This window comes from Colobus angolensis, unplaced genomic scaffold, assembly GCF_000951035.1.
Source record: "Colobus angolensis palliatus isolate OR3802 unplaced genomic scaffold, Cang.pa_1.0 Scaffold398, whole genome shotgun sequence".
Lineage (NCBI taxonomy): Eukaryota > Metazoa > Chordata > Mammalia > Primates > Cercopithecidae > Colobus > Colobus angolensis.
In genome coordinates this window covers 2117629-2142442 of record NW_012117354.1, presented here as the reverse complement: position 1 = coordinate 2142442, position 24814 = coordinate 2117629, and the positions used below count along the sequence as shown (strand labels likewise).

Here is a 24814-nt window from a genome sequence, read left to right as displayed (position 1 = left end):
ACTGTTCCAGGCAAGAGGGAACTATAAAGTTTTTTTATTCACTGTTTTTTGTTTGTTTGTTTGCTTGTTTCTAATGCAAACCTGTGTCCTAGAAAGGCAAGTTTTTGTTGTTGTTATCATTGTTGTTGTTGTTATTTCAGTAGCGTTTTGGGGAACAGGTGGTATTTGGTTACATGAATAAATTCTTTAGTGGTGATTTCTGAGATTTTGGTGCACTCATCTCCTGAGCTGTGTACACTGTACCCAAAGTGTAGGACAATTTTTATAGTGCTCTGTGTCCTTTCTCACCTCATGCTTCTGCTTAGACTGTTCTCTTGGTCTGGAACGCCTATGTCCTCTTTGTGATATGTGGTAAATTCTTATTTACACACTAGTTTAAATGTCACATCATCTGTGAAGTCATCTATTAGCCCTTCAATCATATTCCCATATATACAGAATAAGCACTAAAGAGCTATAATGTCATAAAATAATGTGAATGATCCCTCACCTTTAACAAGCATCTTCTATGTTTAAACCAACTCTAGACATTGCAAATCTCATTTCTCTTTTAATACTTACAAGAATTATTTATTATTATCTCATTTCTCTCCAGTTCACATATCAGTTCTCAGATTCTCTTTCCAGGAAACTCCTCTAAAGAGATGACTACATTGCCTGATTGAAAGCTTTCCTCAACTTTCACTTGAATACATTCAACTAGGCTTGCCCCATCATTCACCATAGCTTTTCCTGTCTAACATACCAACAGCTGCTACATTAATGAATTCAGACAAAGTCTCAGTCCTCATTTATTTGGATTATCAGCAGCACTTGACAAAATTTGTCTCTTTGTAGAAGTTCAAACCCATTCTTCACTTTCCTTTCAGGATGCTGTACATTTCTGGTTTTCTTTGTACACCACTAGCAATTTTTTTTGTGGTCTACTTTGCTGGTTCTTCCCATCTTTACTACTTCTAAATGTTGTCCTGCCCCAGCCTTTGGCAGTAATTCCATTGGTGATTTCATCAAATTTCATGCTGAGCATTATGGCTAAGAGCACAGACCTTTGCACCAGGCTGTCTGGCTTTGAATTGAAGTTCAACTAGTTTGTTAAATGTGTAACTGGGCTAGCGATCTATCTCTACCTTTCTATGTCTACCTCTCTTTTACCTCATTGGTAAAAATAGGGATTATAGCAATACCTCTGTCATAGAGCTATTGTCACATTACATGATGTAATGTCTGTAAAGAGCACAGAATAATGTCTGGCACTATATGTTTTTGCTGATATTATCTATGATCTAATGACTCACAAAATCTACCTAGCTGGGATTTCTACTACAAACTTAGGAATCATATATCCAACTACCTATACAATGTCTTTACTTGGAAGTCTAATATGTGTCTCAAATTTATTATCTATAAAATGGAAAGTATTATCATCACTCTTAAACCAGGCATCCTTAGTAAATGGCAACTACATCCAGTTGCAGATGCAAAGAGACTCACTCGGATGCTTCCTTGATTCCATTCTCTCAGAACATCCATCCATCTGTCAAATCTAGATTGTTCTGCCTTCAAGTTTTTCCAGAATCTTGCTACTTCTCAACTCAACCATTCTAATCTTACCCTCCAGGATCCCTCATCTCAATTATTGTACTAGCTTACTGCTCTTCTGTGGACTATATTCAACAGAGTAGAGTGGTTATTTTAAAATATAAATCAGCTCATATCTCTCCTCTGCTTCTAGACTTCTGTGACTTTTTACCTCACTGATTAAAATCTGGAGTTCTTACACTGGTTTATAAGAATTTACCCAATCTGTCCCATCACTCCCTTAATCTCTCTAATCTTGTCTACAATTTTCACTTATTTAATTCCACTCTCACTGCTCTAGCCCCCTCACAGATCCTGTGGGAATCTAAGTATGGTCTTCTCTCAGCCTCCTTGCACTTGCCATTCCTCTGCCTAGTGTGTTATTTTTTAAGGCACCCGTGTGTGTGTGTGTGTGTCTTATTCTTTCAGATCTTTACTTAAGATTCACCTTCCCAAGGCCTTTGCCTACTCTATTGAAAATTGCGACTCCACTCTACCCCCAGCCCCTTTTTCTCTTTTATTTTTTTTTCCTCTGGAGCTCAGAATGATCTAGCACAATATGGTTTTTATTTGTTTCTTGTTTTTTCAACTCTTCCTTCCAGAACATAAGCTCAATGAGGGGAGAAATTTTTATTTCATCGGTTCACTGCATATCTCTGGTGTTAGACAATCCAGCACATAGTAGGCACTTAAGCAATAGTCATAGAATAAATTACTTCCTTCCCACAAGGGATAAAGACAGTGAGGCTCATAGAGACAAATCATTTTCCAAGACCACCCAAAATTTGCCCAAGGAATCCAAAGTCAAAGCACAGATTTAGAAGACACAGGTCAGCATCTAGGCTACACATACTGAAGGAATATGTAATTCATAGAAGATAATAATAGAATAGTCAAATGCATACGCCTCTTCTCACTAGAAGGGATTTCCCTTAGAAAAGGAGCAGTTTTAGTCATCTTGATAACCCTGGCACCTAATATAGTGTGGGAATCACAGAAGCAGCGGTGTGCTGGAGCCAGCTCCCCAGGCTCAGAAGAGTGGGTTGTGTGCTCTCTTCCAATCCTGCTTTTAGTGACATATGTTGGTAGCTTAGAATTGGCCTTACTGAGAATATTTACACCATGGAAATTAGCAAACAAGTCAGGGTTTATTAAATATTTACCTGAAAAGTACTGCAAAGAAGATAGTTAAAAATATATATATTGCTGTATGAGTGAATGAATTCATGAATAAAATGTACAAGGGGGATATTATAGTCTGAGGCATCTTTTAGCATACTGGTGCTGTAGAGAAGGTGAAAAGGTGAAAACTGTTGATTGATAACTTTCAATGAACATTACAAAAACAAACAATAACAAATAAAATCTTTGATATAGGATATAGTTCAATTTCTTACTCCATGAGCTCTATTTAGCTAGAGCTTTCTGTTTTCCCGATGGGAAAATAAAAAAATAAGGTTCATATTTCCTCCCAAGTATAGTATCCCACATAATGTATATTCATTTTGTATTTTAGCATTATGTGTCTGTGAATATACATAATTTTTCCACTAGAAAAATCCTTCTTAAATATTTTTAAATCACCATTTATTTTAAGAAAGTCACCTTTATATACAAAGACAAAGCTACAAAAAATTATGCATACAATTTCCAGAAAATCACAGATCTTCAAAATACCATGCCACCCCTGCTCCTACCCGAACCAATAGGCCCCAGGTTAAGAACTCTGCACTTGAAGTAGAGGATCCTAGGGGCAGGCTATTTGTCTAAGTTATTGCCTATTCCCAGCATGTGTCTAACATACTGACACTCAAAAAAAGAAAACAAAGAAAAAAATAAAAATTGCAGATTGAATAAATGGATGGAATGAATGGTTATCTTAGTTGCTTCTTAGATCTTCTCTTTTCCTAAACACCTCCAGTTGCATCAACTACTTTTTATAAAGCATGATTTTCAAAACATATAACTTCTGGATCTCCCTCCTATGATACTCAACGTTCTTGATTTTGGAAAAAGTCAAACTATTGCCTCATTCCCCCAAACTCAAATATAGAGTTATTGTTATAGTTTAAGTTTCAACTAATGTTCCAGGCAACATTTCTTTAATCACTCATGATCCACAGTGATCTTTCATTTAGCTAAAACTCTAGATTCTTTTCACTCAGAAGACTATAGCTAGTTCCTTTTATAATTCTATTGCTGCAGTGGACTTTTAAATTTAACTCTATGTTTTTACCATTAAATTCCACTGTCAGTTTCAACCACTGTTCTAGCCTGTGAAGCTCTTTGGAAATTACATAGCACAGCAGTCAGAACTCCCAGTTAGAGTCATTCCCAAATGTATACAATATGTCTTATGTGTCATCAAATACTTCATTAAAAATTACTTTAAGAATAAGAGATGCCAGAAACCTCCTGCAGTTTTACAGTGAGGCAGATTAATGTTTGGTAGGAAAGATCTATCAACTACAGATTCAATAAGCTACTTAACTGTTCAACCCACATTTACTCATCCTATCCACCAGGAAATCTTAGGAAATTTCAAATGTGCTGTTGAAATCCAGGGGATTTAGATGAGGTATGGTATAGTCTGTTATTGTAACTTTTCCCTGAGATACTGTTGTATACACCTCTTCTGTGCTCTCATAAAATTTTGTGCATGTCTCTGTCATAGTCTTTACCACAAGGTACCCTAATTTTCTTTTGCATCTGTCTTCTCAAGTACTGTGAAGAGCTTGGAGAATTAATCTGTGCCTCCTGATAATAGGAGAGAGGCTATTATCTCTCTATTATCAGAACCTTATGTGTAGTGCTTAATAAATATTTGTCAAACAGATAAGTAAATAATAGGAGTCTCATATTTTACCTTAGGATGTGAAAATCTGTATAAAGTTCACAATTTTCTCTGGACTTATTCTAGGAAGCAAATCACTAAAGATGACTCACAACAATTTGGGAGAATAGAGGAGCCAGTTCATTTCTCTGGGCCTCACTTACAACACTCTTACTATTTTAGCTTTATGCACATATGGAATGTGTGACTTGGTTTTATAACGGAAAGATAATTTTATCCTTCTTAAGCTAAAACTGTACATGCTATTATGATTATTTCTGTTTTCCTCCTTTGTATGTCACCTTTTATATTTCATTTTAAAAGGTCAGAAACAGTATTTCATTAACACTTCAGAAAAAATAGTTGCCAATGTTTCCATTCATAGACCTCATACTTGGAGTGTCTCCTTTAACATTATATGAAAATGATAAAATGCCACAAAATCACAGTGTTCCTGAATATTTATGCACTCTTGTATATAAGATTCACTTCAGACTTTCTGCTGCTTGCCTGATAGTAATACATTTATTAGTGTATTTAGAATACAAAATGTCATCATTTTATGCCTGCCTTTTGACGGCCAGACATTCATCAATTTTTTTCCAAAGCCAAATTTCTATAAGGAGATATTCATTGATAAAATATCCAGTGTTCCTGTACAGAGGTTGATAATTAGTTTCTATCACAGACTGAAAAACTCAATGTGTGGAGAACAAAATAACCTTGTACATTATGTGCAATCTTTATTAATTGAACTTTAGGCTAGCCCTTGAGATTTTTATGCAATCTGCAACAAAAAGGTCAATGGAATGGCAATGAATCTTCTTGTATTTATTAGTTCATTTTGCAAATGCTAACGTTGGGTGAGAATTGATTCAATTTATTTGTGATCCAATACCAAAGGGGGAAAAGTAATGCTCTTCTTACTCATCTTATTCATTTAGATTTACATGGAAAATAACATTCCCAAGGGAAATCAGAAGGAACATTTGTAATAGCAATGGTCACACTAGAGGTTGACCGTGATTCTCATTTCACACCATTTCTTAAAATTATCAAAAAGTGTCTTCAAGTGAATTATTACTTTGAATTTAACACAGGCGCGCGCGCGCACACACACACACACACAGATATATAATGTTTAAAATGCTGTTCTAGGCTCCAAGGGTACAACATAAATAAAATTAAAAATGTCCTCAAATGTCCTCAAAAAACTCACAATCTAATGAGATTGTCCTCAAATCAATGTCAATGTCCTCAAAAAACTCACAATGTCCTAAAAAAACTCACAATCTAATGAGAAAACAAACTTGAGAATTCATTCATTATAGTACAAGGTTAAGTAAAGGAAATGCTTTCATATCAATGTGAAATTATCTGTGGGAGTACAGAGGATTTAAAGATGAAACTTTGTAAAGTGAGAAAGATTTCACTTATATCTTAGATGATTAGCAGAATTTCACAAGTTTTAATGGAGACACTAAACAAAAGCCAAAATATGGGCAAGAGTCCTGGAAATAGCTAAAGAAATTTACAATTATGGGAAATGGAGGACAGAGCTGTATGACTGAGGTATGGTAAGGAGTGATGATCAGTAAGCCAAGAAGTAAAGACACGGGTTAGAATTTGAAGAAACGCCTTTTTTTTCCACGTGAGGTTGTCGGGTAGTGAGGTACTACTGAACGGTTTGACCTCTGGAATGGGTTGAGTTAAACCTGAGTTTAGAAATGTTTTAGAAAGTTATCATTTGTGACAACACACCAGGTGTAAAATCTGTAATTTCCCTAATATATGTGAAGATACTCTTGGCTGTGACAATGGATTAAAAGGAGGGGAAAAACACATTGAAAGTTAGAATTAGGACTTAGTGTTTGAATGAAAATGGAAGTTTAGGAGGCATCAGGATTAAAGATGGAATCAGGATTTCTGCTTAGTACTATTGCATACATGTGTAATCAAGTGTGAATTATTAAACAAAACTAAATACTTCATATCTGATTATGTAATTACTACTTAATATTTTTAACCTAAGTGTTCTTAATTCTACAAAGAATTCTAAATTTAAAATGCCTAAGTAATCTTTTTCAGTTCATGCAAATATATATGTGTGGGTGTGTTTGTGTGGGTGTCTTGTTTTACTAAAATATCTTCAAGAATAATGTTTTAGGGAAAAAAATATTAAGAACATAAAAATAGACCAGGCGCAGTGGCTCATGCCCATAATCCCAGTACTTTGGGATGCCAGGGCGGGTGGACCACCTGAGGCCAGGAGTTCAAGACCAGCCTGGCCAACATGATGAAACCCCATCTCTACTGAAAATACAAAAAATTAACTGGGCATGTTGGGGAGGTGCCTGTAATCCCAGCTACTCAGGAGGCTGAGGCAGGAGAATCACCTGAACCCAGGAGGTGAAGGTTGCAGTGAGCCGAGATGGCACTACTGTACTCCAGCCTGGGCAACAAGAGTAAAACTTTGTGGAAAAAAAAAAAAAGAACATAAAAATGTACATTTTATTACACGTTCAATTATTTCATTAAGGAGACCACAAGTTTCCTCCTTGAGGAGACAGGGAAATCTTCACTCTTTTACATACTCTAATTCTGGAGACAAGATTTCATTCTGTTGCCCAGGCTGGAATGCAGTGGTGTAATCATGGCTCACTACAACCTTGACCTCCTGGGCTCCAGCTATCCTCCTACTTCAGCCTCCTGAGCAGCTGGAATGATAGGCATGCACCACATGCACCACCACGCCCAGCTATTTTTTTTTTTTTTTTTTTCACTAGAGACAAGGTCTTGCTATGTTGCACAGGCTCACATTCTCCTTTTCTACCTGGTCAGTGTCACCAGGAATTTATATCATTTTATCCTATGATGATTAGAAAATGTTTATATATGAAGCTATATTTAATAGTTACTTTAGTTCATTTGATATCATGTGTGGATATGTATGCATGTGTGTGTCCGTGTGTGTAAAAATATGTGTATAAAGTCTCATAAAATAATCTGTGGGTATTTCAATAAAACAGTAAAACTTTCCAGATTTGTCATGACAATTGTATGCAGATAAAAGCTTTCTAATATCACATCTTTATATAGAAATAGGTAACAATGTTCTTACAGAGATAGTTGTTTATTTCTTAAAAATTGTGTGTGCTAATGTAAATGTTCATATATAGATGTAGGTATTCAAAAGATGGCATATATTATAAACATATTTATTACAATGACAAGTAAGTACAATATATCAGAAATTTTACATATAAATACAGCACTAAATTTACCTGAGTTTAAAAAAATGATTATTACATCATTGGCATTAATTAAAAATAATAATTATGTTTTGTTTTTTACTGAGATAATTTTCTAATTCTTACTTCCTTTTCCTTTTATTTGAATCCCTGAATCTGTAATTGCCTTGAATTTTTTTGGCCAATAAATTTTCATTCAGGTCCTTCTCTAAGAGGTGTTATAAATTTTTTCTCTGAAAGCTGACCCAAATGGGCTATGAGTTCACTTTTGAGACATATTTTGCTACAATACAGTCATCTTATCTTAGAGTTATATGTGTAAATGAAGGGGTGGCCTGCCCCTCCACACCTGTGGGCGTTTCTTGTTAGGTGGAACGAGAGACTTGAGAAAAGAAATGAGACGCAGAGACAAAGTATGGAGAAAGAAAAAGTGGGCCCAGGGGACCGGTGCTCAGCATACAGAGGATGCACACCTGCACTGGTCTCTGAGTTCCCTCAGTATTTATTGATCATTATCTTTACCATCTTAGAAAAAAGGAAGTGGCAGGATAATAGGATCATGGTAGGGAGAAGGTCAGCAGTAAGACATATGAATAAAGATCTCTGTGACATGAATAAGTTTAAGGAAAAGTGCTGTGCCTTGATATGCACATGCAAACATCTCCATAAACCTTTTTAGTGCATAAAGAGCAGCATTGCCTCTAGCATGTCCCACCTTCAGCCCTAAGGCGGTTTTCTCCTTTCTCAGTAAATAGAACATACAATTGGGTTTTACACCGAGATGTTCCATTGCCCAGGGACAGGCAGGAGATGGATGCTTTTCTCTATTTCAGTTGCCAAGAGGCCTTCTTTCCTCTTATATTAGTCCTCCTCAGCACAGACCCTTCACGGGTGTCAGGCTGGGGGACGATTAGGTCTTTCCCTTCCCATGAGGCCATATTTGAGACTATCACATGGGGAGAAACCTTGGACAATACCTAGCTTTCCTAGGCAGAGGTCCCTGCGACCCAGGAGGCCATATTTCCGACTATCACATGGGGAGAAACCTTGGACAATACCTAGCTTTCCTAGGCAGAGGTCCCTGCGAACTTTGGCAGTGTATGTGTCCCTGGGTACTTGAGATTAAGAGAATGGTGATGACTTTTCACAAGCATACTGCCTTCGGGCACTTGTTTAACAAAGCACACCCTGCACAGCCCAAAATCCTTTAAACCTTGAGTCACCACAGCACATGTCTCTTGCAAGGACAAGGTTGGGGGTAGGGTCACAGATTAACAGCATCTCAAATACAGAACAAAATGGAGCCTCTTATGTCTACTTCTTTCTATATAGACACAGTAACAGTAGTCTGCTCTCTCTTTCTTTTCCCCACATATAAACAGCCTTAAGCCTGTAACTTTACTTATAATCACATATGATTCATTGGATTTGAAGTTCAAGCCCCTTAATTTTCTTTTTTTAATCAGCTTTTTCAGGTTGAAAAATCTTAGGCTCTAGATGTAGTTGAGTTTGATACCCACATCAAATATCATATAGAAAGTGTGTTTTCCCCCTGTATACTAAATTTGAAAAGAAAACATCTTCCCATTATACCAGAGAGAATAGTTCAAACTTAGTTTCTCTCATACATCATGCTACACTGGAATGTGTGACATGCTGTGCCAATGGACATTACATATGGAAACAGGAGAGCACTTTGAAGAGCTGGCAGAAGGCTAGAGTGACTAAAACACACTGTACAAAACTAAGAGAGGAGGAGGCAGGTCCAGACTTCCTTGGCCTTGGGCTATTGGAAAATAACAGTCAGAAATAGACTTTCAGGCCTTCAACATCAGCTAAGTGAATAAGGAATGGCCAAATGCTTGAATAGGGAGTAGGGGAGGAGACCAGTGAATATTTCAACAACATTATCATGCAACAGCATTATTTAAGATGATTTTAAGTTCAGTCAGGGCAAATACACACACACACAAACACATACACACGTGCGTGTGTGTATGCATATGTATTTTCTAGACATTTTCCTTCTTCTTCTTTGCCCTCAATTCCCATCTCTCAGGTGAATAGAATTCTTATTCTGCCTTCTTTATACTCAAGAACTCAACACTACAGCATACCACCATTACCTCAACTACTCTCCTTACCCAAATTAAAATTAAATCTGTGAGGAGTATATTCATTTCCTAGGGCTTCCATAATAAATAACCACAAACTAGGTGGCTTCAAAGAACAGACATTTATTCTTTCACAATTCTGGAGGCTAGAAGTCCAAACTGAAGGTGTCAATAGTGCCAGCCTCTCTCCAATGGCTCCATAAAAAATTCTTTCTTGTTCCCTCTATCTTCTGGTGGTTGCTAGCAAGTTTCTTGGTTTGTGGCAGCATAACTTCAATATCTGCTTCTTCTTCAATAGACTTCTTTCTGTGAGTCTCTGTATCTCCCAAGCTCTCTCATATCACCAGTAATTGGATTTAGGGCCTAACTCTCTCCAGTGTGATTTTCATCTTTTCTTTTTTTCCATCTTTTCTTTTTTGAGGTATATTTGATGGATGAAAATTGTATGTATTTAAGATATACAGCATAGTTTTGATATACATATATGTTGTAAAATAACTGCTATAATAAAGTTAATTGGTGGATCCATCTTAACTTGATTGCATCTGTAAATGATATATTTCCAAATAAGGTCCCATTCACAGGTACCAGGGGTTAAGACTTCAATATGTCTTTTAGGGGTGCCATAATTCAATGCACAACAGGGGGCTAATCTCAGCTAGGTGTTTAGAAGGACAGCCACTTCATCGGATTAAATCAATTTACATAAAAGTCAGAATAACACTGCCTTTCTAAAGAAGAATGTTATAACACAAATGTATTGAATAATGTACACACTGTTAAGGGTAAGAGCATTCCTAGCACCTGCTTTCTAACCAGAGCTTTCAAGCCTCCACCTTCAGTAAACTCAACGCCAAGGTTATATTTCTTTACCCATTTGCCAGAGTAGATTAGCTCTGAAATGAAAAGGATACTTAAGCAGAAAATTTAGATTGTGTATTTTATTTCCTTTCCCTTTAGTAATGTTTTCACTTTTATAGGAAATATTTTAATATTATTTGACCAAACTATATGAAAAATGGCTTGATACTTTATTTTAATTTTCCCATGTTAAGATGAATTTAGATCTGCATATTTGCCATACATGATCCATATATGAAGGACAGCTATAAAATATATGAAGGACATGGATGAAAAAATGTTGGCAGTAGAAAACTACTCAAGTGTACATTATTTTTTGTTTGTTTTGTTATCGTTTGTTTGTTTGAGATGGAGTTTTGCTCTGTCGCCCAGGCTGGAGTGCAGTGGCGCGATCTTGGCTCACTGCAAGCTCCACCTCCAGGGTTCACGCCATTCTCCTGCCTCAGCCTCCCGAGTAGCTGTGACTACAGGCACCCACCACCACTTCTGGCACATTTTTTGTATTTTTCTTAGAGATGGGGGTTTCACCATCTTGCCCAGGCTGATCTTGAATTCCTGACCTCGTGATCCACCCGCCTTGGCCTCCCACAGTGCTGGGGTTACAGGCAGGAGCCACCATGCCTGGCCACACAAGTGTAAATTATTTTGTATAATTTTCTACGCAAAATAGAGTGGGTACAGATTTTTTGGCAGGTACAGATTTTATTTTTTCCAAAATACATTGTAAGTGTGTATTAGAAGAACAAATAAGAACAAAGATAGAGTCATATCGGGGCTTCATATCAGGCAATCTGGGTTCTTCCGTGCTTACTTAGAGTCAAATTTATTCATAGTGGTGGAATGCTCATGCCTGGAAGGAATAAGTTCAGAAGAATGTGGTTCTTCTATTTAGGCTATTAAAATCCTGAAATTCAAGTTTTAAAATGATTCAAAAGAAGATAAATCTGTTTTAAAACAAAATACATTTCTTTGTATGCAGTAAGTCAGAGTACTGCTTTGTGGTAAATTGCCCTATGTTCTGAACAATATAATGTATTTCATTTTTTAATAACTCAGTTTATTTGTAAACCATGTGCTATTAACACATATCTCAAACTATTGTATTTAATATAAAAATTGCAGTTAAAATTGGAGTGGACTCTTTTCCTTTCCCAAAACATTCGTTGTTTGAGGAGAATTTAACAAGCAATTCTGATTTTAAAAATCCCTCATCAGTGTAAGCACTCCTTTAAAAATAAAAATCATATTATTCTAAATTAAATAGCCATTGTGTAAATTATCCATTTAATATTTTTGCTAGGAATAGTATGTCTTCTTTGTTGATTAAAAAACATACTATGCTAAATTTTATCATTTGATTATTGATTTCCCAAGAGTCTTTGGTCTAGATGAAAAGCTGTGTCTTAAGTTTTCTAATTAAAATTTATAGTGATAGAATTATTTTTCATGCAGTTAATTTATACTCAAGAAAAGTTTTAATAGTTATTTAAATAATGATAAGTTTCTGTAGTCTTTTTTTATTCAGTTGTTTTGAACACTCTGGAGCTGATCTGTTATTTTTCACAGCATGATCCCCAAACATCTGCAACAAATTCCTCTAAAAACTAGGGAAATTGTTAGATATGGAAATCCAGGATCTTACCTGTACCTATTGTCAGCATCTCTGGAAATATACTTCATAAATATGTGTTTCTAATAAGTCATTAGATGACTCTTACACCTATTAAATTTTAAGAACCCAATGTTAAAGAGAACAAACCAGTGGATCCTAACCTTTCCAACACTAGTTATCTCTAGGCTTTGTAGTACACTGGGATAACTTGTTCAATGAATGTCAGCTTTTCGTAGAAGTCACCCAGGGGTCAGGAAAGAGAGAAAGCCTGAACTGCCTCTTACTACCCCTAGAGTTCTGGAGTTTCGGGAGCCTGACTGAAGATAGCAGGCAGGATGTATGGAGCTACGTCATTGAGAGTGAGCCCAAGACAAAACATCACTATCCTTCCTTCCTTCCTTCCTTCCTTCCTTCCTTCCTTCCTTCCTTCCTTCCTTCCATCTTCTTAATGCTTCCCCCATTTTTGTCAGAAGAATGGGGAGGGAGGGTTGTTGGGAGAAGAGCAACAGCATATCAAAACCCTGCTTTATCTTATCTTGACCTCCTTTAACACTCTTAAAAACATGTGCTTTTAAAAGGAAGTATTCAATTTTTTTTGTTATTGCCATACACAAAAATTAGTAAAGAAGTAAGAATTGTCATCAACTGTCTGTCCCTGGTCTACTTTCCCAATTCCGGTTCCAAGAGACATGTCCTTTTTGGTGGATGTGACTGATGATAGACGAGTGTCATACAATCTTTGCCTGAGTTTACCTCTTATCTCCTAACTTCAGATCCTTCTTCCTGGGAGGATTTTAACATGTAAGATAGGGAATTAAACACTATCTGAATAAGTATGAAGTGCATTGCAGTCTTTGGGAGCAACACCTAGAACTCAGCCCAAACCTTATTCTATCCATCAGAAGCTCCCAGGCTATTGATTGGTCTGTCTCTCCCGGGCCTGTCACAAGAAAAGTCAGGGCTTATCTTTCATTGGTTTAATTATTCCAAGACCCCATTACAGCTAGAGGAATGAAGAGATGGAATGCTTAAACTTGATTGATTTGATTGAAAGACACAAAATATCAAACTATTTTTCAGACATATGTCTCAGTGAAATTAAAAAAATAAAAAAAAATTCATTTTGGTCCAAACCAGAATTTGGTAAACGATAGCACATTATTTGTGTCTGCCTTCATATTACAAAAGCAGAGTGGAGCAGATGAAACATAAATTGTATAATATACGGGTACCTAGAGGACATCTTTGACTTTGTCTCCTGGCCTGCAATGCCTAAAATGTTTACCATATAAATCTCTAGTTCATAGCTTTGCTAACCTCTAGTTTAAATCAAAACAGTCATAATTTATTTTCTCCAGCATCTGAAGGCAAAATATGCATCCACTGTATTCCATAAAAAATTATTCATACATGTCTTAAAACTTGCATATTTTATTTTCATACCACCTAGCATGAGAAATCATAAATATGTAGGAACAACAGCCTTATTCCCAACAACCACAGCAGCAACTATCATAATAGGGATTCCATAAGTGTTTTGATTAAATAAGTCTTTAAAAATATATGTACATTCTGCATTTTATTTATTATTTACTGTCTCTATATTTTAGAATAAATTTCATTTTCTCCAATCTTTGAAAAAAATAGATGCTTTAGGAAGAATGTACAATGAGGTTTCTAGTGCTGCTTAAAGCTCAGGGGAAGAAGCTCAAGAAATTTTCCTGAAGTGTGCAAGTTTTAAAAGAACAAAGCAGCTTTCCCTTCCTCAAAATATGTGTTGAAAATATTTCTATTGATAAAATGTATGTATAAATTTGGACAAATCTATTTCAAACATCTGTTATAACAATTACTAATCTGTATGCCAAGCATTAGTGTATTTTAAGTTCTTAAGACATTGATGTTTGTCAGTGGTCCTAAGTGTTACTAATTCTGTCGCCTGCAACAACTCCACGCATAGAACAGGCTATATCATTCAAGGCTAGCCTTCTACAGAACATCCAACACTGTTCAACTCACGAGGATCTACATCCTATTCCCTTTAACTATAGAGTCAAAACAGATCATTTAAGCTGGCTAAGTGAGAGAGAAGGAATAAGAAGAAAGCACAACCCTTGAAAGATTTCAGATAAAGAAAATAAACAAGAGCTGTAGAAGCAAGTACAAATCATGCATGTCTCTCATGGCCATTTTTTTTCTTTTTCTTTGGTCATATACTGCAAAGATATGGACCTGGGAGATGACCTTTAAATCATCTAGCCCAGAATTTGTTCCACAATAAAATGCTTAAGAAATATTCGTTATTTCCTTCTCTTCTTCTCGTTCATTCTCACTTGGCTTTGTTTTTTTCAGTCTAGGATTCTTATTCATATTTCTACCTAATGTAAACAGCCAACCAACATTTTTTGGACTGTGAGCAGGAAAATTTTCTTTTCCATGTACATTTATGAAAAAGGAATTCTTTAGAGCCAAATCATCCCATGCTGTATGGAAGAGGCAGACATATCACATCAAGAATGGGACTCTGGAATCAATCTGTCTGGGTTCCAGTCCACCTGTACCACTTACAAGTTGAATGAACTTGGACAAATTGCTTAACCTTTCTGTGCATCCTATTTCTCATCTCTAAAACTGGAATAGTACTACTTCATAAACTCATTGACAAGACTGAATGAGAACATATATGTATAGACTCTTAAAAATGAGCCTGTATATAGTGAACAGGTGTTATTATTATTAGCGTTAATGAGAATCAAGCTCTCAGCATGACCCAGGGGCTCTCCAACTCACCTCTACTGCTTTGTGCATGTCTTCCATTACACTCTTTACCATTACACTCTGTTCCACAGAGACCATATTACTTTTTAGTCCCAAAATGATATTATCCTTGCTATGCTTCTCTTTATTCATGCTGCAGTGTCTTGTCATTATTCTGCATTCACTTTGCTAGCCTATTTTCTATTAAGCTTCCACCTTGTAAAATAGAATGCTACTACATGTGTACCCGAAGCCAGATACACACACACAGTTCTTTTGTACACACACAGTTCATTTCTGTTTTTCCCCTCCACTTCTAGACTGTGAAGATTTCAAGGGCAGAGAGAGTGTCTTAGGAACCCTTATGGCCATAACCCCTAGCAACTCTCTGTTACATAGAAGACATTTAGAAAATGTATGTTGAATTAAAAAAAAGCTTAAAGACTCAGTCATAAAATTTTGAAGTCATAAAATTCTACTTAAAGTACAGTCACAGGATTTGGCTTCATGACATCTCTTGGCAGCAACGCTCACTTATTATGAACAGCACATAGTACTTGTCATTATTTTTCAAAATTCAATGTCCTTTAATCTCATCTGGTCAGCTGAATTAAGAAGTTTGCTCCTATTATTGGAATTAAGTTTTCAATATATCTGAGGTATTTCTAACAACATCTTTCCGAGTTCTCTAAAGCTTCTTTTTAAATAAATAATGCTCCATTTGACCATTTCCTTGTTCTTTTATATTTATAGATTGTGTAGTGTTTTTCTTAATCATTTGCACTATCTTTAATTCAACAGCAACTGAAAACAATTATATAAAACTAGTGTGTCTCCATATTTTCCACCTTTGGTGAATTTTCCCCCAAATTTACTAAAATATCTTGAATAAAGATCTATTTTTTATTATTTAAACTGACCTTTCTCTACAAAAAAAAAATTACTCAACAGTGATTCAAAAATGATGACTCAATGATGCATTTGTGTTTGTGAAATGACCATACTAATGAATTGGATTTAATACTTTATTCAAATATATCAAACGTATTCCAAATCCAAACACTTATTTCCACCAAACCTAACAACCAACATTGTCTCTCAATTCAAGGACAGTAATAGCCTTTGAACTGGCTACTGCTTCCAGGCTTGGGCCTCTATTGTCAACAGGACAGCTGAAGTGATCATTTAAAATTGTATTCAGATCATGCTAGTCCCCAGCCAAAACCCTCTTGTATCCATTGCACTATAAAGTCTAAACTCTTTACAATGGCCTTGGAGGCCCATCAAGACCTGCTGCTGCCTGGTTGTCTTACCCTTCCCCTCACACCCACCCCACCCATAGTGCCCTGGGTAACTATAGCTACAGGTATACTGGGGTGTTTTTCTTTTTTGTTTGAACATGCAGTGCTTGTTACTGTCCTGGGCCTTTGCATTTTGTGTCTACTCTCCTTGTAATGCTAGATCTTGAATATAAGGGTGAGTCATTGTCTTCAACTCAAACATGACCTCCTTCATGAAACCTTCCTTTTCTGACTGCTTCTCTTCAGTGGGCCTTTCCAGTCCCAGTTAGCTGCTGGCACCTGTCACAGTCAGTTCTTTCTAAGCTCTGTCTCTTCTAATGGCCTTGCTAATTCAGCCTGCCCTTGATCTTGATGCTCAGATTCCTCAGATTCTCTACTACTTTTCTCTTCTGACACCTGGTTAAAGCTGCGAACCTCATAAACCTTCTTGGCTGAGCCATTTTGCTCATAGAAGGCCCATTTATCCCCCTCAACTTATTATCCATATTGCATGATAGCCAAAGGAAACTTGGGATTGCAAAGTGAGTCTGTCATACCACAGGGCCTCCTTGACTAGTACTTGGGATCCACATGGTGACTTGGGATTACTCAGCACAGTAATGTCCTCCAAAACTTGAAAGCAAAAACCCTGAGCATCCCGTCAATGTAATTAAGAATTTCGAAAGATACATCCCCTAGAGGATTGACCTCGAGAAGCTGGGAAGAACAGACAAGAGCTGTGGCAGCCACTTTTCTCTACCACTACACTCTTTCTCTCCACCTATTCTTGCATTCCTCAAAAGAATGCCTAAGGGCTTTTTTCCTATTGTGCTTTTCTTAAGGGTCTCATTCTATCGCCAAGGCTGGAGTGCAGTGGCATGATAGTCTATCACCTCAAACTCCTGGACTCAAGCAATCTTCCCACATCAGCTTCCTGAATAGCTGGGAATACAGGTGTGCACAAATGTGCCTGCCTATTTTGTTTTTAAACTTTTTTTTTTTTTTTTGGTAGAAACAGGGTCTAATTATGTTAGCTAAACTGATCTGAAACTCCTGCCCTTACGAGGTCCTCTTGCCTGGGCCTCCCAAAGTACTGGGATTACAGGCCTGAGTGACTGTGCTTCGCCTGTTCTTTCTACATGATTTGAAACTCCTTTATATAAAATTCCATGCAAATCCACTCATTTATGTTTGTTGACAAACATCAAGATGAAAAGTAAAAACACTTAGTGAATCATCTTAATGTTTCATCTTTAAGTTACTAAGCATCTGGGTCTTGGCAAAACATCCAAATAATAGGCTAACCCATCAAGCCTGGTCTTGATATGGAGGAAGAAACTGAAGGGCTTTCTAAAGACTGATGTTAAACTATACATTAAATAATGCCTTAAAAAATAGAAATTGAGTGTCTCTTTCCCACCTCTACCCTATGGCAGGTAGATGCCTTACCATTATAGGAAGAAAGATATGTAAAAAAGCAAAAGAGAAAAATGCACTATAATTATTTGACTGGCTTGGACACAAATATAGGGAATGGAGAAAATGATTTTCTCCCTACACATAATAGAAAAAGGGAGGTAGAGATAATAAAAACTAAGTTCAAATAAAACATTATCAACAAAAGTAATCAAAAGAGTAGCTCAATTACTTAAGTGTGATTTATTCAGCATGCTGAGCCTTTAAATTATAACCATGATTTGGGAAACACACATACACACACACACGCAAATCTGAGTTACAAAATAGATAAAAGAACTCAGGCCACTTCCTGGCCCTCGTTATTTGCTCTCATTCTAGAAATAATTCTAAATGTTTGATTTTTCTGACTTCTCAGCCAAGGTCTTTTTGAAAGCATTGAATCAGATGTTGGATGGTAAAAACAAAAACACAAACAAGAAAACACTGGTACAATGAAAGCAAATGTTGTGACAGCAAATAGTTATATATATATATATCAATCAGATGTTTGGGAGCCAATTTATATGGATGTCTATGCCTCTTCTCTAGTTTTTATTAAGTGATTGAGTATTTTGATCTTTTATGTGAAGAATTATAACCAATACACTTTATATGCAATAATTGTGTTTGTGGTTTTACTCATTTAACAGTCCTAAGACAGCTATACACAGTTTCAACAAAGAAATTAATTTACTCTATAAAGCATTTTATTGTTTTTTTCTAATTGGGACCTCTAATAGTATTGAAAGTAGATAGTTAAGCAGAATAGCCCTACAAACAACATCCGGAAGCCATGTGCAAGTGAAGATTGTAATAAGAAAGAGGAGACATTTTGAAGTTAGGTTTGGATTTGACCCACAGCTACAATACCTTCCAGCTTCTTAATATGTACCAGTTGTCTGAGTTATCAGAACCTTTCAAAATGAGAAAACTAAAACCTACCTTACAATAATGCTTTGATAATTATATGACAATCACACACATCCATAAAAACACTAAACAAATGTTACAAAATATAAACAAAGTTATTCATTTACAAACCATTACACATTTGAAAAAAGAACAATTATATGATAGTTGACTTTTTAAAGACAAGATAGATCAATTTCTTCATATTTGTATTATCTTTAAATGTGTTTGAATCCAATATCAAAGTATAAGGGGGAAAAGGTACTATATTAAGTGGAAAATTAAATTATTTTTCTTTCAAGCATAATCCAAGGCTATGTGGAAATCCACAAAGAAATCAGATTGAATTTTGTTTTAAAATCGACTGCTTTAGGAAAGAAAAAAATGCAAGTGTTTGAGGGACATAAAATCAGAGCAAAACGTGTTTGTGTGTGTGTGCAAGTGTGTGCACAGGGGTGTATGCAATGAGTACAAGATACTTAATAAGTATTTTTGGTTAGTCCTAAGTGTACAAATTCCCTTGGGTCTGTTCTATAGCAAAAATGTATTTTTTGATAGGAGATAAGTTTATATAACATTATCTTAAAGAGAAAACTGAATCTGCCCTTTATATACTTTAAGTTATACCATAGTTTAAAAATATTTGTTCTTGATTGCGGTAAGTGAATGCCAGTGGGTCAGTTTCACATTTTGTATTAAATCTAATACTTATTCATTATAGAGTACTTAATTCAATACAATTTGAAAGGTTACCTCTGTTTGTACTAATCATGTATGTTGACTGACACACATCACCGTTAAAATGACAAATGTTTAGGCAAATCAGCGAATTGTTTGATCTTCATTTTTATAAGCATTCGGATAGTTGTATACATCCAGATGATTTAGCAATGTTTTTTGTTAGTTTGTTTTTTGTGCTATGGGCACAATTTATTCTGTAAATGGGAAATTTTATATATATTTAATTATGAAGATATCTTATACTCACTTTCTTAGAGTTTCAACTATAACCTAGATCATTCATTCTTTTTAATGATATTTCCCTTATATATTGTAACTATTTAAGGTATTCAATAACTTTTTTTTTTTTTTTGAGACAGAGTCTTGCTCTGTCACTGTGGCTGGAGTACAGTGGTGTGCCCTCAACTCATTGCAACCTCCATTTCCCAGGTTCAAGTGATTCTCCTGCCTCAGCCTCCCCAGTAGCTGGGATTACAGGTGCCTGCCACCATGCCCAGATAATTTTTATATTTTTAGTAGAGACAGAGTTTCACCATGTTGGCCAGGATGGTCTTGAACTCCTGACCTCAAGTGATTCACCTGTCTTGGCCTCCCAAAGTGCTGGGATTACAGGCATGAGCCACTGTGCCCGGCCATCAATAACATTTTTTTAAAATTTAACAGAAATCACAAATAGATATCAGCAAAGAACGCAATAATACAGAAAGATTTTTGTTTTTATCATGCATTATTTCTTTTAGATTTTTTTTGGTTATCTAGCTACATATATAGTACATCCAGTGCATTTAACTAACATACTTCTTTATTTCGCTTTCTCATCAGGTTTAGAATGTAATAACTCAAGGATTTGATAATACAGTGAAGTAGTATAACAACTGTCTATGTGCTTCCCATGATATGTTCTCTATATTGTAAGTATATATTTACTTTCTCAATCTAGCTTGACTGTGGGAGAAATTGTTCAGTTAGAACTTATAGATTATTTATATTGTTTCAGAAAATTATGAACTAAAACCCATCCAAGCTACAGAATAATTTCAGAAGGTTAGCTTCTATCAGGAGATCTTCTATAAACTTACTTTTAACATTCTATCAAAGTAAAAGTGTAAAATAATTTTCTGTCATGGTAGGTAGGATAATATATCGATCATGTCTAATCATATTTTAAAATAAATCTTACAGTTAATCTTAAAATTTCTATACTCTTGTGTTTTCTAGAAAACTGTAAATAAATATTAGACATGGAAAATTTTATGTTCTCAATATAATTTGCAATCTAATTTTAAATTTAGGTCTATTTCTTTTTATATTAATTATCTTTTGAAAATGGATTTTAATTTGGGGTAGATAATGCTTATACCACTAAATAATTCTTATATATGAATATAAGAATATATTGAGTATATACATTCATATATATGTAACTTATTTAATAAGTTAAATGAGAAAAAGAAAAGTAGTCTTTACACAGATGTGAACCTCTTACTGTTCATTTCACATTATTAAAAATAAGGAAGGAAGGAAGTACAATTCTGGGATACTGTGCTTTGTTTTTGAGTTAAGAGATACCATGAAGCAATAAGTGTTACTCATGTCAATGAGAAAGAAGTAAAACAGCCCAGTCCCTTTTCCTTGGGTGAAAGCAAGCTATGAACTGGAGCCCATCAGGTATCAGTAGTGTCCCTACAATTTACGGCATATTTAGGGCATCAGAAGATGCTGTTCCTTGACAACACTTAATATCGTCAGACCTAAAATCCTTTCTCAAGTCTTTCTATTCTCTTCAGCCCTTGTTTTGCTAAGCTCCTGTCTGAGGATATAAAGATGTCAGAGAATTGGAGGTGGTGGTGGATAGGTTATTAACATCCCCATTTCAGAACTCTGAGTACATTGCAACACAAAATATGATTTAATACATATTATCATATTCTATAGCAGTGCCATCTAATAAAACTGTAATGTGAACTGCATATGTTATTTAAATTTTTCTTATGGCCACACTTTTTTTGTTTTTTTTTTTGAGACAGAGTCTCGCTCTGTCGCCCAGGCTGGAGTGCAGTGGCGCAATCTCGGCTCACTGCAAGCTCTGCCTCCCTGGTTTACGCCATTCTCCTGCCTCAGCCTCCCGAGTAGCTGGGACTACAGGCGCCCGCCATCTCGCCCGGCTAGTTTTTTGTATTTTTTAGTAGGCTACACTTTTTAAAAAGTAAAAAGAAGCAGGTGAAATGAGTTTTAATGAAATATTCTATTTATTTAGCCCTGTACATTCCAAATATAGTTATTTTATCATATGACTAATGTAAAGAAAAGAACGAGACACTTTGCATTCTTTTTTCACACTAAGTCCTTGAAATCCAGTGTGTACTTACAGAACATCTCAATTCGGATACTAAAGTTTTGTTGAATATACTTGATCTATACTTAGACTTAATAAAATTTACATTTGAAAAAGTAGATTCACAAACCCAAATTGTCCTACAAATGTTTAAAAGTGTTCCAATAACTAAATCAAGTGTCAGCTTTTAAATCTAAATTGATAGTCATCTTCTCAATGACGCTAGCTGTATTTCAAGTGCTCAGCTGTCTCGTGGCTGGTAGCTTCCATACTGGAAACTCTACTCCAGAGGATCACTGATATAATACTTTGGTTCTGTTACCTAACAGGAATTTTGAAGGCCAACTTCAGACCACATCAAAGGAGCATGACTTTAAAATTTCAATGAGAAAAAAAGTCAAACCCTAAACTTATTACTTAAAATGGAGTTTTATAGAATCCCGTGTTTTTGAGAAATTATAGAGAAGAAAATATACCAAATGTGTACTGCTAAGCTATAATACATGTTGGAATTTGGGGGCTTTTTATTAGCTTCCGTGTACTTGCTTTGTTGTAACTAAAGTAATTTACTGATCACAGCCCTCCTCATTACAAGGAGTAAATCAATAGAAAAAGAAATCTAACATTTAAAAAAATTGTTCCATCAAACACTTTCTTAAAAGAATGAAAATAGGCCGGGCGCGGTGGCTCAAGCCTGTAATCCCAGCACTTTGGGAGGCCGAGACGGGCGGATCACGAGGTCAGGAGATCGAGACCATCCTGGCTATCACGGTGAAACCCCGTCTCTACTAAAAATACAAAAACTAGCCGGTGAGGTGGCGGGCGCCTGTAGTCCCAGCTACTCGGGAGGCTGAGGCAGGAGAATGGCGTAAACCCGGGAGGCGGAGCTTGCAGTGAGCTGAGATCCGGCCACTGCACTCCAGTCCGGGGGACAGAGCGAGACTCCGCCTCAAAAAAAAAAAAAAAAAAGAATGAAAATATGGGCATCAGACTTGTGAATCACGTATCTGATAAAAGATTTGTATCCATAATATATTAAAAAACCTCTTAAAACTTAATAAGAAAAATAAGAAAGTAAATCCAATTTTCCTGGTAAAATATCTGAGCTTTACCAAAGAAGATGTATGGATGACTAATAAGAATAAGAGGAGATTTTCACTAGGGAGATACAAATGAAAACCACAATAAGGTGCCAGAACATACCTGTTAAAAATGGATAAATGAATTAAAAGTCTAACAATATCAAATATTGGTAAGCATGCAGAGCCACGGAGACTCTCATTCACTACTTTCATTACTGTTGACAATTCAAAATGGTACAGCCACTTTGAAAAACATGTGTGCAAGTTTCCTGTGAAGTCAGATGCTTGCTTAATATATGATTCAGTGATCCCACTCCTAAGTATTTACCCAAGTGAATTGAAAAACATTTTTGACACAGAAAAACAATACGGGAATATTTACAGAAACTTTGATTTCAATTGCCAAAATGTGGAAATAACTAATATGTTATCTTCAGCTGGTAAATGAATGAACAGACTGTGGTAAATCTATAAAAGGGAATACTATTCAAATATTTTAAAAAGAGAATTATTGATGTGTGCACATCATGGATGAACATTTTAGTGCCTCTTGCTAAGTGAAAGAAGGAAAGCCCAAATGACTACATATTTAAGATATATAATTCATGGTATCTTAAACTCTGGAAAAGCCAAAACATAAAGATGGGAAATAGATCAATGGTTGCCCAAATTAGAGATATATTGAGTTACAGATATAGGAGGGTTGACTACAAAATCATTGATTACATGAGGAAATTTTAATGGCAATGGAACTGTCCGTGGTGCTGGACAAATTACTGTGCTCGTCAAAACCTATAGAACTGTACAACACAATGAGCAATCTCTGCAGCATGCACATTAAAAAAGAAAGAAAGAAAGAAAGAAAGAAAATGAATAAGATGTAATATCCCAAAATGGGGTGGAAAAGTGACAAGTGAACCTAACCATCTTACAAATGTAATACATAAGCTTACTGAAGGTGATGCAAAGGATCTAGCCTATATTTTGGAAAACAGTATTTGAAAGGACAAAACCTGCAAAGGATGAGGCTAACTATAAAAAGAACTATACATAGACATTGTATTTTAGTTGTTTTTTTTTTCAAAGGAGTGCAGGTTAGCAATTATGAAAGTACTTTACATGTATATTAGGGTGGAATGCATAAGTACATAAATTATAGATATTGGGAGATAGGTTTCATATTGCTAGAGAAAGAAGTCATAATTAGCAAGGAGAGATGGCTAAAATTAACCTTGTATTGCTAGATTAGAGATGTGGATATTAATTTGTGAACCCATTCTTATTTTAAAATACATAGATACAGAAATGGGTCTACATACATAACATTTATTAGCTCTATCTACTGAAAAGCTCTAGAAGCAGTGATACCACATTAGCAATGAGCATACCTCATGCCTAAATTTTAGTTTCATGCTCAGAGTTTAGAGGTTTCTGTGTATACATCTTAAAGCTTCAATCTTAGAGTGAGCATGGAATGTAGGAAATTCAAATAGCATTCTTTATTTAAACACAAGAAGTCTCTGAGAGTTTAAGTGACTGGCCTGGAATCAGCAGCTTGTAAAGGATGGAGCATCTACATAGAACAAATCTTACCTCATTCTTAATCTTAGCTTTTGTACCACATCAAGAAGCCTACACTATATGGAAATATTCTTATTTGTTGAATTATTTGTTTTTAATCTCCAGAAATAATCAAGCTCTTTTCCTGAATTTAAATAAAATTCTGGCAAATTTTTTATCATTAAAAAACTATTATTCACATTTAAATTCAAAATTTGTACCTGATATGTCTGTTTCCTGTTGAGTTTCAAAGTCCCATCTAGAGGCCAGGCACAGTGGGCTCACTCCTGTAATCCCATCACATTGGGAGGCTGAGGCAAGCGGATCACTTGAGGTCAGGAGTTCAAGACTGGCCTGGCCAACACAATGAAAACTCATCTCTACTAAAAATACAAAAATCAGCCGGTGTGGTGGTGTACACCTATAGTCCCAGCTACTGGGGA

At 35.7% G+C, this 24814-nt stretch overlaps 1 protein-coding gene across 1 annotated transcript in view; it reads left to right on the top strand.

Annotated features, from left to right (window-relative positions):
• The first annotated feature begins 20198 nt into the window (after positions 1–20198).
• The window catches only part of FUT9 (fucosyltransferase 9 (alpha (1,3) fucosyltransferase)), a 92245-nt gene continuing 87629 nt past the window's right edge, over positions 20199–24814 (top strand). The window contains exon 1 of the mRNA XM_011955175.1: positions 20199–20305. The gene's annotated coding sequence lies outside the window, so the exon portion shown is untranslated. The remainder of the gene's footprint in view (positions 20306–24814) is intronic.